This window comes from Macaca nemestrina, chromosome 10 (assembly GCF_043159975.1).
Source record: "Macaca nemestrina isolate mMacNem1 chromosome 10, mMacNem.hap1, whole genome shotgun sequence".
NCBI classification, from domain to species: domain Eukaryota; kingdom Metazoa; phylum Chordata; class Mammalia; order Primates; family Cercopithecidae; genus Macaca; species Macaca nemestrina.
Window position 1 is genome coordinate 91,864,556 of NC_092134.1, and position 17,200 is coordinate 91,881,755.

At 39.7% G+C, this 17,200-nt stretch overlaps 1 long non-coding RNA gene across 1 annotated transcript in view; it reads left to right on the forward strand.

Moving 5' to 3' along the window:
- The window catches only part of LOC139356798 (uncharacterized), a 65,672-nt gene extending 54,448 nt beyond the window's left edge, over positions 1–11,224 (forward strand). The window contains exon 3 of the long non-coding RNA XR_011609231.1: positions 10,959–11,224. This is a non-coding gene — a long non-coding RNA (uncharacterized lncRNA). The remainder of the gene's footprint in view (positions 1–10,958) is intronic.
- The last annotated feature ends 5,976 nt before the right edge of the window (positions 11,225–17,200 follow it).

A 17,200-nucleotide genomic window follows, 5' to 3' on the forward strand; every position in this document is an offset into this window, starting at 1 on the left:
TGATTGTTCCTTACCCACTCTGCCCATGGTCTGACTCTGGGGCTTTCCTTCCTTCTTCAGAAGATCTTACCTCTCACAAGGATGGGTGAGATGAGGCTGTAAAATTAAAAAGATGTTGCTGAATATTTGAGATTAATTGGTGATTATAATTGAGAAATTCTAAACGCATCTCAAACATGGTAGCTGTTTGAATGAAGCCTCATCCATAGGCTATTACCTATGACTCTGTCCTTAAGCCTGAACTGCTGACTGTTGCCACTGTGTCTTCATTTACAGAAACAAGCTCACTTTGAGATAAGGAAATAATCTGTGAGATGAAACTTGGCCAATAGAGAATAACAATCTAGTGCATATATAGAAATCACTACTTTGTAGATTTGCTTTCACGTTTCTTATATATCAACTCATATAGTCCTCAGGTAGTCCTATGAAAAAGGCTATTCTCCAGTTTCACAGATGAGAAAACCAATGCACAAAGGGATTAGTAAATTGTAACAAAGTCACAAAGCTAGTCAATGGAAGAAGCTGAGATTTGAACTTGGGCAGTATATCCCTACTGTCTGAGGGTATAACCATTAAACTATGCTCCCTCTTCCAAAGATACTCATCACAACGACCAGCCAGCAGGTCTGCAACAACCTCTATTCTAGAACAAGATCTCTGCTTGATCCAAGATTTTTCACACAACCAAAAAGTTTATTCAAAGGATTTTTTTTTTTTCAAATGATAGGAGCTGTTTGTTTCCAAAGTATAATTTAAGTCTTCTTCATCAAAGAAGCAGAAAACCACTTGCAGATTTAAAAATAACAGCTTCCTTGGGCGGGCATGGTGGCTCACACCTGTAATCCCAGCACTTTGGGAGGTCGAGACAGGCAGATTGTCTGAGGTCAGGAGTTCGGGACCAGCCTGGCCAACATGGTGAAATTCCATCTCTACTAAAAATACAAAAATTAGCTGAGCATGGTGGCGGGTGCATGTAATCCCAGCTACTTAGGGGGCTGAGACAGGACAATCATATGAAACTGGGAGATAGAGGTTGTAGTGAGCTGAGACAGCACCACTGCACTCCAGCCTGGGCAACAGAGTGAGATTCTGTCTCAAAATAAATAAATAAATAAATAAATAAATAATACAGCTTCCCCCACCTTCAAACCAACAATGCTTCACCCCACCCCACGCCAAAAAAAAAAAAAAAAAAAAAAAAAAAAAAGAAAAAAGTCGTGGTCTCCAGTCAGAGTCTAATCACCCTGAAATATAAAGTGGGCTTTTCTCAAAATGTTAAGTGCAAAAACCTAGAAGACGGACAGCGGCTATCAAGTGGCAGTAAGTCAAGAAATAAATAAGACATGGCCTATTTCATAAATTTGTTTTATTTCTTTGAAGGACAAAAGTTTATGTCCCTGATATTTTTGTTTTGCGGGTAGTACTGATTGCTGAAAGTTTTACACTAAAGTCCGTTCATGAGCTTTCATGAAAATAGTGCCTGCTTTAGTGATTTTATGCATTTGGATACCAATACATGCATGCAATTTATCAATTTGAAATCACCGTGCTGCCTTTTGAGTGTGACATGTAGCTCCATCGTCAAAGTACTGCTAGCAAAACAGTTGTTGAGCTGTATGAAAAAAAATAGGGAACCTGGATGGGAAAATTTCTCTTTTAATCCTTTTATCTTTATTCTTTGGTTAACAAACACTGAGTTTCATATGAGGCTGTTTAAGATTCACCATTCTGTTTAAATTTTGAGAACAGTCGCTTACATTTGTTTTTAAAAGCTCTTCTTTCTTAGATGGGTTCCTTGGATTGACTCTTGCTTTAGTGATCCTGGCCTCTTTGAAATCTTTTGATCATATTAGTGTTCAAGTGGGCCCACAAATGAAAGGATTTCAGAGGGGACTGTGGCTGCTTATTAATCCCAAACAGCATCCATCCCATCTCAACCGTCAGAGACAATCACGAGGGAGCCTGGCGTTAAGAGGGGAAATGAACACACCACTCACACTCGATAAAGATCTGTATAGACTGTATAAAAAATGTGCTAGGCACCATGGTGACAACACTGACAATATAGTGGCAATAAAACAGATGATGGGAAGTGAAGGAGACTGGCACCCTTTAGTAATTGGGAGCAGAACCCTTAACCTTTGTGGTCATGTACATATTTGTCTCATGATATTAGTGTTGAAAATTACTATTATGGCATTTTCATAGCTCTTGGGATTTGCTTTATGGAGAGGTACTGAGTCTAATTCTGTGTTTGGAGTTGGGCTTAATATGCCATTAGTGTTCAATAAATGTTTGCAATTACTGCAGTGTTTGGAGGACTGTGAGCCTGGTGGAGGCTGGCAGGACACCCAGCTAGTCCTCTGGTTCTATGTTGCTAGGTTATGCCCAGGGATGAGCAGAAATAGAAGTGGCGCTCTGAAATAGCCCTGTTCATGAGCCCTGAGGATCTGTTTGGTAACGGTCCAATAGAACGTCAGGGCTCCTGGTTATCCTGCTTATCATATCACTTTGTTTGAGCCAAGTCCTCTCCTTCCTTCTCAGCACCTCTTAGATTTTTTTTTTGTTGTTATTTATTCATTGTGTTTGTATTCATTCAACAAATATTTAGTGGGTGTATTTTCTAAACCAGGCCACTGTTACTGGGAGTTGACCATGCAGTGAAACAGACATACTTCCTATTTTCATGGAGCTCACATTTTCTCCTGTAGATGAGTCAGAACGAAAGAGGATTGTTCAACTACCCATGCCTTGGAATCAAGTCATGTTGAATAGTATTTGAGCCTGGATAACTGTCTCATATTTAGATATGTTAATAAAGATTATTTAGAACAGAACAGGATTACCTATAGATATTTAATTTTTAGATAGATAGTAGACTATGTAAATCAAGAACCCAAGATGTCAAAGTTCAGGAGGTGAAAAAGATCCATTTTTGCTTGTCTTCACCTCACTTTTAAGTTCATCAAAGATGAGACAGAGGATAATTACAGATAATTTCCCAGGCTGATACATCTATACACAATAATGCTATCTTCAACGGTTTTCAAGCCTTGAGGATGGAGTGGGGGTGGAGCAGAAACTCAAGAAAATTCAGAAGTTAAGACTTCCTTACCAGAATTTTGCCAGCTTGAGAAAATAGTTTATAGAATCATAGAAAACCCTCAGGCACAACACTATATATATTTCATTTCTTTAACTTTTATTTTAAGTTCAGGGGTACGTGTGCAGGATGTGTAGGTTTGTAACATAGGTAAACGTGTGTCATAGTGGTTTGCTGCATAGATCATCCCATCACCTAGGTATTAAGCCCAGCGTCCATTAGCTATTCTTTCTGATGCTCTCCCTCCCCACTCCCAACAGGCCCCAGTGTGTGTTGCTCACCCTGCTTTGTGTCTATGTGTTCTCATGATTCAGCTCCCACTTACAAGGAGAACATGTGATGTTTGGTTTTCTGTTCCTGTGTTAGTTTGCTGGGGATAATAGTTTCCAACTCCATTCATGCCCCTGCAGAGGACATAATCTCTTTCTTTTTTATGACTGCATAGTATTCCATGGAGTATATGTACCACATTTTCTTTATCCATTCTATTATTGATGGGCATTTGGGTTGATTCCATGTCTTTGCTACTGTGAGTAGGTTGCAATGGACATATATGTGCATATATCTTTACAGTAGAATGATTTATATTCCTTTGCATATATACCTGGTAATGGAATTTCTGGGTCAAATGGTATTTCTGGCTCTAGGTCTTTGAGGAATTGCTGCACTGTCTTCCACAAAGGTTGAACTAATTCACACTCCCACCAACAGTGTAAAAGCATTCCTTTTTCTCTGCAACCTCATCAACATCTGTTGTTCTTTGACTTTTTCATAACTGCCATTCTGACTGGTGTGAGATATTATTCATTGTGGTTTTATTTGCATTTCTCAGTGATCACTGATGTTGGGCATTTTCTCATCTGTTTCTTAGCCACACGTATTCTTCTTTTGAGAAGTGTCTGTTCATGTCCTTTGTCCACTTTTTAATGTGTTTTTTTTTTTCTTGTAAATTTGTTTAAGTTCCTTGTAGATGCTGGATGTTAGACCTTTTTCAGATGGATAGATTACAAAAATTTTTCCCATTCTGTAGGTTGTCTGTTCACCCTGATGATAATTTCTTTTGCTGTGCAGAAGCTCTTTAGTTTAATTAGATCCCATTTGTCAATTTTTGCTTTTGTTGTAATTGCTTTTGGCGTTTTCCTCCTGAAATCTTTGCCTGTGCCTATGTCTTGGATAGTATTGCCTAAATTTTCTTCTAGGGCCTTTATATTTTGGGTTTTACATTTAAGTCTTTAATCTATCTTGAGTTAATTTTTGTGTATGCTGTAAGGAAGGGGTCCAGTTTCAATTTTCTGCATATGGCTAGCCAGCTCTCCCAGCACCATTTATTAAATAGAGAGTCCTTTCTTCATTGTTTGTTTCTGTCAGATTTGTTGAAGATCAGATGATTGTAGGTGTGTGGTCTTATTTCTGAGTTCTCCATTCTGTCCCATTGGTCTATGTGTCTGTTCTTGTACCAGTACCATGCTGTTTTGGCTACTGTAGCCTTGTAGTATAGTTTGAAATGAGGTAGAATGATGCTTCCAGCTTTGTTATTTTTGCTTAGGATTGTCTTGGCTATTTGGGCCCATTTTTTTTTTTGGTTCCAAGTGAATTTTAAAATCATTTTTTTTTTTTTTTTTTGTAATTCTGTGAAGAATGTCAATGGTAGTTTAATGGGAATAGCATCGAATCTATAAATTACTTTGGGCCTTCTGGCCATTTTCATGATATTGATTTCTTCCTATCCATAAGCATGGAATGTTTCTCTATTTCTTTATGTCCCCTCTGATTTCTTTGAGCAGTGATTTGTAGTTCTCCTTGAAGAGGTCCTTCACTTCCCTTGCTAGCTGTATTCCTAAATATTTTATTCTTTTTGTAGCAATGGCACAACACTATATTAAGAAATAATACCTACTGTGGCCCGTCTGATGGACAAAGCTCAAGTGGGCTGAAAGAACCACTTTGCTGGCTTCCATTGAAAAGTCTGCATTTTGCCATTCCAATGGAATGATACACATGGAAGAACCACCCAAAATATCTCCTAGCAGATAGAAAAGCAGAGAGGGACATTGGGGGGAAAGTTTTCCAAAGGCCTGGGGAAGGAAGTGTTCCACTACCTGTCTTAGACCTTCCCAGGGGGAAGCTCTTCTTTTAGATAACCCTGTGTTCAACCTCTTCATCTCTTAGGACACTCCACCCACTAGAGTGAGTCCTAATGCCATGTCTTGGAATGAGATCAATCAGGAGATGGATTCTCCTTTGGGGAGGGGGGGGAGGTAAGAATAAGAAGGCAGGAGCCTCAAGCTTTCCCTAGAAACCAGTCAATGAAGTAATCTAAACTAACAAGGGGCAAGGATAATTGCTGAATTTTAATGCAATTTCTGTAAAGTCCTCACATAGTTTAGTCCAGTGATTTCAAAACCGTAGGATGTGAACTATTTGTGGGGTCATAAAATCAATTTAGTGGGTCACTGCTGCAATAAAAAGTAAAGTGGAAAATATAAAATACTGGGTCAAGATAAAAAAATAAATCTTTCATCATTGGTTGTGAAAGATATTTGAACAGCACAGCTGTGATATATGTGGGTAACTGCTAAGAGGGATACACATCATGCAATAATTAGGGTGGATGAAATAAGTCTGGTTGGTGCTTCCTTCTTTTCTCTTTCTTCTCAGTATAAATGCTATTTGGTCATCTGTAGAGCTACTTAATTTGTTATCGACAAAGGGGAAGTGGAATCTTTCTGATGCTGTTTGACTGGAACCAATATTTCCAGGGTGGCCATTATCTAGAATCATTTCCACTTGACTTGCTTTCATTATACTGATAGCCTTGAAGAAAACTCCCACCAGCCATAGTCAAGTACCCTACTGAATGTCCCAAAAAACTACTGGCACGACACATTCTGACTGGTGTGAGATATTATTCATTGTGGTTTTATTTGCATTTCTCAGTGATCACTGATGTTGGGCATTTTCTCATCTGTTTCTTAGCCACACGTATTCTTCTTTTGAGAAGTGTCTGTTCATGTCCTTTGTCCACTTTTTAATGTGTTTTTTTTTCTTGTAAATTTGTTTAAGTTCCTTGTAGATGCCTCATGATTTATTTTTAGAATCTGCAGAATGGAATGACAATGGCATGGACTTTGTCATGGACTAAAAACAAAACCCAAAACGAACCTCACTGCTTATACTAGCTTGGTACTAGCTGATTTAGGTCTTAGGTTCATAAAAACTGCATCATAAAATACGTGGTCCCTGCCTTCAAAGCTTTCTCCAGCTTACTCCCTGCCTTTGACACTTTTTAAAAGTGTCCAATTAGAGTTTAGAAACATTGAAATAATTGTAGAATCACAGTGTATTAAAACTGTTAAGTCAAGTTTCGCTTAAAACTGCCTCCTTAGATATTTTAAGTTCAGCCTAAAGGTTTCTCTGTACATCATGAACTATAACAAGTGGGAGTGTAAACAGACCATAGCCTACACTTGTGCCAATCACCAAGTTTTGGCCAATCAGATGTAGCCAACTGTTCAAAGGGTGTTCAAATAGGACAAATGCCAAGCTGTAACCAATCGGCTGTTTCTGTACCTCACTTCTGTTTTCTGTATATCACTTTCCTTTTCTGTCCATAAATCTTTTTTTTTTTTGTTTCCGAGGTGGAGTCCTGCTCTGTCCCAGGCTAGAGTGCAGTGGCACGATCTTGGCTCACTGCAACCTCCACCTCCCGAGTTCAAGCGATTCTCCTGCCTCAGTCTTCCAAGTAGCTAGGATTACAGGCACGTGCCACATGCCCAGCTAATTTTTGTATTTTTAGTAGAGACGGGGTTTCACCATGTTGGCTAGTCTGGTCTTGAACTCCTGACCTCATGATCCGCCGGCCTCGGCCTCCCAAAGTGCTGAGATTACAGGCGTGAGCCACTGTGCCCAGCCTCTGTCCATAAATCTTCTTCCACCACATGGCTGCGCTGGAGTCTTCAAGCCTACTCTGGCTCAGAAGGCTGCTGGATTCACCAATCACTCATTGCTCAATTAAACCCCTTTAAATTTAATTTGGCTGAAGTTTTTCTTTTATTAAAACAATTGCTGGAATAATTTCTTTCTAGTTCTGCTTTTCTTTATCATTCTTACTGTCCTCATTGTACAGATAAGGAAACTGGGATCCAGGTGGAATGAGCAAAGCAGGGGAGGGAGACATGGTGGGTTAGCCTTGGCCCCGAGGAAGGACCTGGGACCTGTCATAGCACTGGTTTTGGCTGAGACGAAAATGGAGAAGGTGACAGAAAGCCTCACCCTGAGGCTAGAGACCGGGGCACTGGGGTCTAGGTAATGGGCTGCTTGGCAGAAAACTCAGACCACATGGACTGAATATAGATACAACCAGTGTTCTTATGTTTCTGACATTTCATTATTTTCTAGTAAAAATACTTTCCTAAATAGGTAGAATACTTCCTCAAAACATTTTTACATTGTTCCTCTGTAGTGGTTGATATCAGTTTAAGTTGCCAGTTGGACTCACAAGACACAATAAGCTTTAATCTAATACTATATTTTTTGGTAACTTTATAGAGGGGTGCAAGGAAGGAGATACAGCCATAGGGCATCTTCAGTTCATTGGAAGGCCCAGCAGCTATCGGGCCCACACGATCTCTTTAGCCCCCTCACCTGCATGACGTGTGGGTATGTTGCAGGTGACTTCCCACCATTATTTTATACCACTGTGCACACGTAAGCCTAAGGCCTGGTGCCAGCTCACAGATCCATTCCCCTGGATCAGGGCTCGCACAGCAAACACAACAATCATAGAATAAATTCCACATTGATCCTAACTCTGCAGCCTCCAAAAATCAATACTCTGGGAAGAGAGATTCAGAGGTCATTTTCCCAGGCAGATTTGGCCAGCCCTGGTGTTAACTCTTTCCTCACTTGCTGGAAACCAGGGGCTGCAGTGTAAAAGAACTGGGTCATTTGGTGAAAAATATCATCAATTGCCTGAGAATCCCTGCTTTTCTAGATTGTCAGGTGAGTTTACCTAGGGCCTCATGATTTATTTTTAGAATCTGCAGAATGGAAGGAGATATTTGATATTTGTGCTGGTACATAACCTGCTGTAGCTTGGCATTCAGAATTACCTGCTGGAGTAAGAGTAATGCCTGTGAGGAATGGGTGAAGGCTGGAGTCAGGGAGTGCCTGGGCCAAGGCAGACATTTGCCCAGTTCCCTCATCAGCAGTGAAACGGAGCATCCCTGCAGACATGGGGACCTGTTAAGGGCACAGCAGCCCTGGACTAGCTATGACAGAATCAGAGATGAGCAGCACCAAACGGTATCCTACCATGCTTGGGGAATGCCTTTTACGTGGGCTCAGAAGTGACCCTCCCACTGGAAGGAAAGGAGGGTAGATAAGGGCAATGATGAGTTTATTCTTGCACTGCCAAAAAAAAAAAAAAAAAAAATCTGGACTATGTACAAGAAAGCAAATGACCAGGGAAAAAGGAATTCTTGGAATAAGGAAGAAAAGAAAAGGAATAATCAGGTAGAATTATTTAGGTGGTTGCAAAGACATGCGATGAAGCGGGAGGAAATTGACAGGACTCCTATGAAAGACTTACTGACAAGTTATCAGAGGTTGGGAGAAATCTAATCTAGCACCGGCAGCGGCCACCACTAAGAAATTCTGTTAGATCTGTTGCTTTATCTAAATCTGTAGAAATGTAAGCCCAGTGATGCCAAAAGGGAATGAGGATACAAAGTGCCGGCCCAGGGGTTAAATTTACTCCTCTGCTAAAGGAGTGAAACCCAAAGCAGGTTGACTAGAAGGCCAAGATCTCCCTGCCCAACCTACAGCAGGAGATCTGAAGTCATATGCTCTGGGTAGAATTGAATAGCCTGGGGCTGGAGAATGAAGCTTTTTAAGTTTCCTGGATATTGATGCACTGCTCTGTAATGCATGTTGGAGAGAAAGAGGCAATATTAAGGAACCGAGAGTGAAGCTTGAGGGGCATTCCAATGTCATCGTAGAAGGTGCCAAAGTCACAGTAAGAGTTCATATACAAAAAGAAAAATGCACAAAACTTGCTGTAGTGGCATCACCTTTACGTGGATGTGTAAGTGGAATGGTTGTGCTGGATGAATGAAGTCTTGTCATTTCCAGCATGTAGCCAAATATAGGGCACAGCATGCATCAACTCTATATGTTGTAAGTGAACAGTGTCTGTTATGTGATATCGAGATAGCAGAAGTGTTCCTTTGTCTTTCCCAAATATCTCTCCCATTGATCTACTGAGTCCAGAAATTTCAATTCCAGATATTCATTCCTTCGATTTCTCGCCCTTAAAAAGGGCTCAATAAATACTCACTAACTTCTGTTAAAGAATGGTATGTTATAAGCTTGCACAATAATGCTGGAAGCTACTACCAATCATTTACATTTTTTTAAAAAAATTATACTTTAAGTTCTAGGGTACATGTGCACAATGTGCAGGTTTGTTACATATATATACTTGTGCCATGTTGGTGTGCTGCACCCATCAACTCGTCAGCACCCATCAACTCATCATTTACATTAGGTATAACTCCCAATGCAATCCCTCGCCCTCCCCACTCCCCATAATAGGCCCCAGTGTGTGATGTTCCCCTTCCCGAGTCCAAATGATCTCATTGTTCAGTTCCCACCTATGAGTGAGAACATGCGGTGTTTGGTTTTCTGTTCTTGCGATAGTTTGCTGAGAATGATGGTTTCCAGCTGCATCCATGTCCCTACAAAGGACATAAACTCATCCTTTTTTATGGCTGCATAGTATTCCATGGTGTATATGTGCCACATTTTCTTAATCCAGTCTGTTACTGATGGACATTTGGGTTGATTCCAAGTCTTTGCTATTGTGAATAGTGCTGCAATGAACATACGTGTGCATGTGTCTTTATAGCAGCATGATTTATAATCCTTTGGGTATATACCCAGTAATGGGATGGCTGGGTCATATGGTACTTCTAGTTCTAGATCCTTGAGGAATTGCCACACTGTTTTCCATAATGGTTGAACTAGTTTACAATCCCACCAACAGTGTAAAAGTGTTCCTATTTCTCCACATCCTCTCCAGCACCTGTTGTTTCCTGTCATTTACATTTTAAAGTAAATGTCTATGTTAGAAATAGTTTATGTCTATAAGCAACAAAATACCCAACTAGTACTAGTAATAACTAATATTTATTGATCACTTAACTGTGGTTTAAGAAATATACTTGTTTACATGTATTAACTTATTTGTCACAACAACCCTGTATTATTATTATGAGCATTTTTAAACATGAAGAAATAGGTACCAAGAGGTTGAATAATTTGCTTAAGCTCACACAGTGGGTAAATTGCAGAGCCAGCATTCAAGTAACTTATATAGTAGAGACTGTTATTTCACATGGGCAATCTAGAAAGTGGTGAATCTATGGTTGGTTCACTCAGGAGCTTTACCATGTCAGGATATTGGGTTGGTGTCTCTAATATTCTCTTGACTCTTTTTTTGGCTCACCATATAGCTGCTGTAATTCCGAGCATCACATCCCCACACAATTGTGTCTCAAGCAGGTGTGTGTGGGGGGGAAGGAGTTGGGAGGAAGGTGTCAATAAAGAGAAAAAAGACTTAGATGGGTAGACAGTTCATGTAAGAAATGTTCCCGCTTTATGCCTGTTAAAAATAGGGCTGACTGTGACTATAGTTAGCAGCCTGCCTGTGCACAGACACTAAACCTCAATATGCAATACAAAGGTAGAAGACAGTCCAGGCAGGAATGCAGAGGCTCTTGACGTATCACTTTATAGAGTGTCACAGCAGCTATTTCCTGTAGTCATTTATGTGTCTGGTCTCTCTTGCCAGGCTGTGCACTTCTTATGGATGGCGACTGAGACTCTGTCACCTTTTATAGCCCTGACACATGGTGGGCTCTGTTCTGTTCCTTTGAAGAGGCTCGTTTGGAGACAATGGGCTTCATCTGCTCAACCACGAAGTTCTAGATTTTGCCTTATTCTGATGTCTGTACTGAGTGCATTGATGACTCCCTTCTATTGTGGAAAATAAAAGCCACAAACCAACTGCTTTGTCTTTGAAAGAAAAGGATTTCATTCTCTTCAGTATTTGATGGAATGGATAACATATTAATCTTAGCACATTCTGAATAGTCTCAACACAGTGTTGCATTAAAAAAGTATTAGGCTAATATAAAAAAAAATCCCTAGAAAAGCCGTTTAGCTTTCACTGATGTCTTTCAACAAGGCTCCTGATGGAAATGCCTTTATATGTAGCAAAATTGTCTAAAATCCTCTTTCTCTGTTCTCTCCCAGCACCTTGCATATCACACTGTGGCAGCTACCCTTTATATCTTTTCTTCTCTCTCTCAAAATTCTTTAAAGGCTCAACTCATGCTAGCTCCTATCTTTCTCTTTCCTCCAGGCTCCATTCCACTCCTCCCCACCCCCAGACCCATTCTTTTGTTCTTTGCCTCTTTTCCTATGAATACAGTCTCTCCTCTTTCAATTTTCCTGATGAGCACAATCCAGGAAGCAAGTGACTCTTCCTCTCTTGAATCTGGGGAAAAAGTACTCTTGCATCAATATTTTCAATCTTTATCACAATGGAAAGGGAAACCAGACTACAGAAACATGACTTGGCAAGCAAGGAAATGGCCTAAATCAACTGCTTTGTTGTGCAGGCTTTTCAACAATTTCTTTTCTTGGTCAAATTCCATAACATCTTTTAGTTTCAATATTCTCATCTGTTAAATGGGTTCATAATTGAAGGTTTTTGTGAGGTTATTGTGAGGGTTAAAAAAATTGTTATATGTAAAGAACAGCTCCAAGTAGACACTTAAACTTGATCACAAATGTAGCCAGAAAAGGAACTAGAGGTGGGCTCTTAGTTGGTTAGAAAACATTTGGAGCTTAGGCCTCTGACTGGGCAACTTCAAGGAGGGTTTTGCATGAATTCAAGGTTTATAGTTCCTGCTGTGTTTACTTACAGCTTCCAGACAGGGTGATTTCTATACTCAGTGGTATGCTGGAATAGGCTTGCACTGACTTGAGAGCCCAACCATGCACATCTCTCCCCAACTCCACAGTCACTGACCTCATACTGGTGGCTTGAAATTGGCCGTGGTGGAAGAGTTTACACTAAGGAAATGGGCATGCCACAAAACAGTACTCCCCTCAACCCCCAGTTTAACATTTCTAGATTTCTAGCACACCAATGTCTATTCCTCATATTTTGGTTGGACTGGACTAGGCATTGTCAAACTTTTTCTGTAAAGGGCTAGATAATAAATATTTTAGTCTTTAGGGACCATACTGTCTGTTGCAGTTTCTCAACTCTGATGTTGCAGTATGAAAGTAATCATAGACAATAGGTAAATGGGCATGGCTTTATTCTAATACTTTTAATTTATACAAAATAAACAGGGGAATGATTTGGCCAATGGGGCACAGTTTGCCAATGTCTGATCTGGGTAGTTGCTGCAATTCCTTTTTCAATTGGTAGCAGTTAGAGAATAAACAAGAGAGTCAGCTGTGCAGTACAGGAGGTGGAGGCAACAAAACCAGAAGTATGAGAAGTAGAAATTTTCTTTTATTTATTTACTTATTTATTTATTGAGATGGAGTCTTGCTCTGTCACCCAGGTTGGAGAGCAGTGGCACGATCTTGGCTCACTGCAAACCCCGCCTCCCAGGTTAAAGTGATTCTCCTGTTTCAGCCTCCTGAGTAGCTGGGATTACAGGCGTGCACCACCTATGCCTGGCTAGTTTTTGTATTTTTAGTAGAGACTTGGTTTCACCATGTTGGTCAGTCTGGTCTTGAACTCCTGATCTCATGATCTGCCAGCCTCAGCCTCCCAAAGTGCTGGGATTACAGGCGCAAGCCACTGTGCCCAGCCTTCTTTTTTTTTTTTTTTAAACCTGCTTTAAGGCATTTATGTAAAGCCCGTAACTAACATTATACTTGATGGTGAGACCGGATACTTTCTCCCTCAGATTAGACACAAGACGTTATCCTGTCACAGATCTCTCTTTAATTCAGAGTGAAATATCCAAATAACAGCCAAAAATAGTGACAAAGAGTAAAGGGCAACATATAGAAATAACCCACACGAGACTATACTCCATGATCAACTTTACATGCTGACAAATTGACACCAACTCTTTATTAGCAGATAAAATAAAGTTTTTTTATACCAAGAAAGAGAAGTTTTTCCCATAAGAATAAAAGATGGAATATATACAATTGGTGAGGATATCTAGAACCCACCACATAACATGTGATGGTGAAGCAGAATTGTTGTCTGGGGTAAATACCCAAAGTCTCATGCCAAGAAGATTAAGAACACAGATACACACAAGGAGTGAGTTTAGGAGCAGAGGTTTAATCAGCAAAAGAAAGGAAGGAGAACAGGTCTCTCTTGTGAGACAGAGGGGCGCCCGAAAGGGAAATCTGACCCACAGCATAGTGCATTGAATTTTATAGGCAGGCTTGAGGAAGCAGTGTCTGATTAATGTAGAGTCCACAGATTGGTTCGACCAGGTGTGATGTTTACATAGTGTGCAGGGAAGGATGGCCATCCCACCCTAATCTTATTATGCAAATGGGCTTTCCACTTGGCTGGTGCTGTGTTGTCTGCTCCTTACTGTACATGTGGCTGGCAAAGGGAAGGGAACATGGAGCCACCATTTTGAACATGCCTAGTCCCAGGTAGCCTTTTCTTGTTGGCACAACTGCTGGCATTCACCCCTGCAAACTTCTAGCTTGCTTGTCTATGTCTGCAGCTTGATTTTGCAGGCTGTTCTTTCTTAGAAAAGGAAATGATTTTGGGGCTGCTTTTCATTAAAAGGAAAATATTACTGAGGACTCCTGTACCCTCATTATCTGCCTAAATAATTTCTTCTTAACTCCTATATCAATGGTTAATGTTAAGTGTCAATTTGATTGGATTGAAGGATGCAAAGTATTGTTCCTGGTGTGTCTCTGAGGGTGTTGCCAAAGGAGATTAACATTTGAGTCAGTGGACTGGGAGAGGCAGATCTACCCCCAATCTCGGTGGGCACCATCTAATCAGCTGCCAGTGTGGTCAGAATAAAATCAGGCAGAAGAACGTGGACAGAATAGAGTGGCTGAGTCTTCTGGCCTTTATTTTTCTCCTGTGCTGGATCCTTCCTGCCCTCAAACATCAGACTCCAAGTTCTTCAGCTTTGGGAATCTTGGACCTTCAACCACAGACTGAAGGCTACACTGTCGGCTTCCCTACTTTTGAGGTTTTGGGACTCGAAACCTTGTTCGAGTCCTTGTTCCTTGTTCCTCAGCTTGCAGACAGCCTATTATGGGACCTCACCTTGTGATCGTGTGAGTCGATACTCCTTAATAAACTCCCCTTTATATATACATCTATCCTATTAATTCTGTCTCTCTAGAGAGCCCCAATATATGAGTAAAAAAAAGTCCCCACAATAAAGACTCAATTATCAGTGACCTATTAATCACAGAAGAATTAAACAACTATATAAAAATTAACCCTATATATTGGAAATACATTTCAATTTCACCCAACAGATTTGAAATACTTTATTTATTTATTGATTGATTATTATACTTTAAGTTCTGGGATACATATGCAGAACGTGCAGGTTTGTTACACAGGTATACATGTGCCACGGTGGTTTGCCGAAGCCATCAACCTGTCATCTACATTAGGTATTTCTCCTAATGCTGTCCCTCCCCTAGCCCCCTACCCTGACAGGTCCCAGTGTGTGATGTTCCCCTCCCTGTGCTCATATGTTCTCATTGTTCAACTCTCACTTATGAGTGAGAACATGCAGTGTTTATTTTTCTGTTTCTGTGTTAGTTTGATGAGAATGATGATTTCCAGCTTCATTCGTGTCCCTGCAAAGGACATGAACTCATTCTCATTTTTATGGCTGTATTCCATGGTGTGTATGTGCCACATTTTCTTTATCCAGTCTAACATTGATGGGCATTTGAGTTGGTTCTAAGTCTTTGGTATTGTGAACAGTGCTGCAATAAACATACATGTGCATGTGTCTTTATAGTAGAATGATTTATAATCCTTTGGGTATATACCCAGTAATGGGATTGCTGGGACAAATGGCATTTCTAGTTTTAGATCCTTGAAGAATTGCCACACTGTCTTCCACAATGGTTGAACTAATTTACACTCCCACCAACAGTGTAAAAGCATTTCTATTTCTCCACATCCTCTCCACCATCTGTTGTTTCCTGACTTTTTAATGATCACCATTCTAACTGGTGTGAGATGGTATCTCATTGTGGTTTTGATTTGCATTTCTCTAATTACCAGTGATGATGAGCTTTTTTTCATATGTTTGTTGGCCGCATAAATGTCTTCTTTTGAAAAGTGTCTATTCATATCCTTTGCCCACTTTTTAATGGGGTTGCTTGTTTTTTTCTTGTAAGTGTGTTAACATTTCTTGTAGATTCTGGATATTAGCCCTTTGTCAGATGGATAGATTGCAAAAATTTTCTCCCATTCTGTAGGTTGTCTGTTAACTCTGATGATAATTTCTTTTGCTATGCAGAAGCTCTTTAGTTTAATTAGATCCCATTTGTCAATTTTGGCTTTTGTTAAAATTGCTTTTGGTGTTTTCGTCATGAAGTCTTTGCCCATGCCTATGTCCTGAATGGTATTACCTAGGTTTTCTTCTAGGGTTTTTATGGTTTTAGGTCTTCCATTTAAATCTTTAACCCATCTTGAGTTAATTTTTGTATAAGGTGTAAGGAAAGGGGTCCAGTTTCTGTTTTCTGCATATGGCTAGCCAATTTTCCCAATACCACTTATTAAATAGGCAATCCTTTTCCCATTGGTTGTTCAAAATATTTTAATATGGATAGAAAAAATTTTATCTTGCTTTAACAAACAAAACAAAACAAAACAAAAAATCCCCCAAACCACTACCTTTTAAACTCAGGTACTGTTGCTTAAAAAAACCTACAGAATTCTACTACTCAGCCATAAAAAGGAATGAAATAATGACATTTACAGCAACTTAGACGGGGTTGGAGACCATTATTCTAAGTGAAGTAACTCAGGAATAGAAAACTAATTATTGTATGTTTCCACTTACAAGTGGAGCTAAGCTATGAGGACACAAAGGCATAAGAATGATACGATGGAGTTTGGGGACCCCGTGGGGGGAAGGTTGGGAGGAAGTGAGGAATAAAAGACTACGTATTGGGTAGAGCACACATTGCTTGGGAGACAGGTGCACCAAAATCTCAGAAATCACTACTAAAAAACTTAAATTCATGTAACCAAAACCACCTGTTACTCCAAGACTATTGAAATACAACAGAAAATAAAATTTCACAGTAATCTTCAGAGCCTTTTTATTGTGGTAAACAGTACGGGGGCTTCTGAAAAAATAAAAAATAGGACAGAGAGAGGTTGGTTACCAGATACAAAACTACACTAGAGAGAAACACGCTCTGGCTTTCTTCAGCACTGTAGGGTGAATATGGTTAGCTATAATTTATTGTATATTTTCAAAAGTCTAGAAAAGTTGAATCTTCCCAACACAAAGAAATGATAAATATTGGAGGTGATGGGTATGCTTATTATATGTTGTATACACATATTAAAATATTACTCTGTATCCCATAAATATGTAGAATCATTATGTGTTAACTAAAAATAGAAGGGGAAAAAATAAAAGCAACTCCTACAGAATCCTCACCTAGAAATTTTCTTGACTAATGCCACTTATCCAGCTCGCCTGTCTAATTTCTTTACCAATGGATGCCTCCGGCATGCTGCATGGGGGAGCCTAGTAGGCTTCACTCTCACAGATGGTTTCTTACAACAAGAGTTAATTTTGTTTGTTTTTAAACTTGTCTGTGTCCATTGTGCTTATTATTAGAAATATGGTATTGAAATATTACAAAAATGTCATGATACCAAAATATCATAAAAATATTATGAAAGTGAAGCAAACAGTGTTTTTGTTAAATAACTTAATGCAGATGAAAAACTTAAAGATGAGTCAATACAAAAAAACATCTATTGGATAAGATGTAGGCAAAACCCTGTGAAAGGTTGCATTGTAC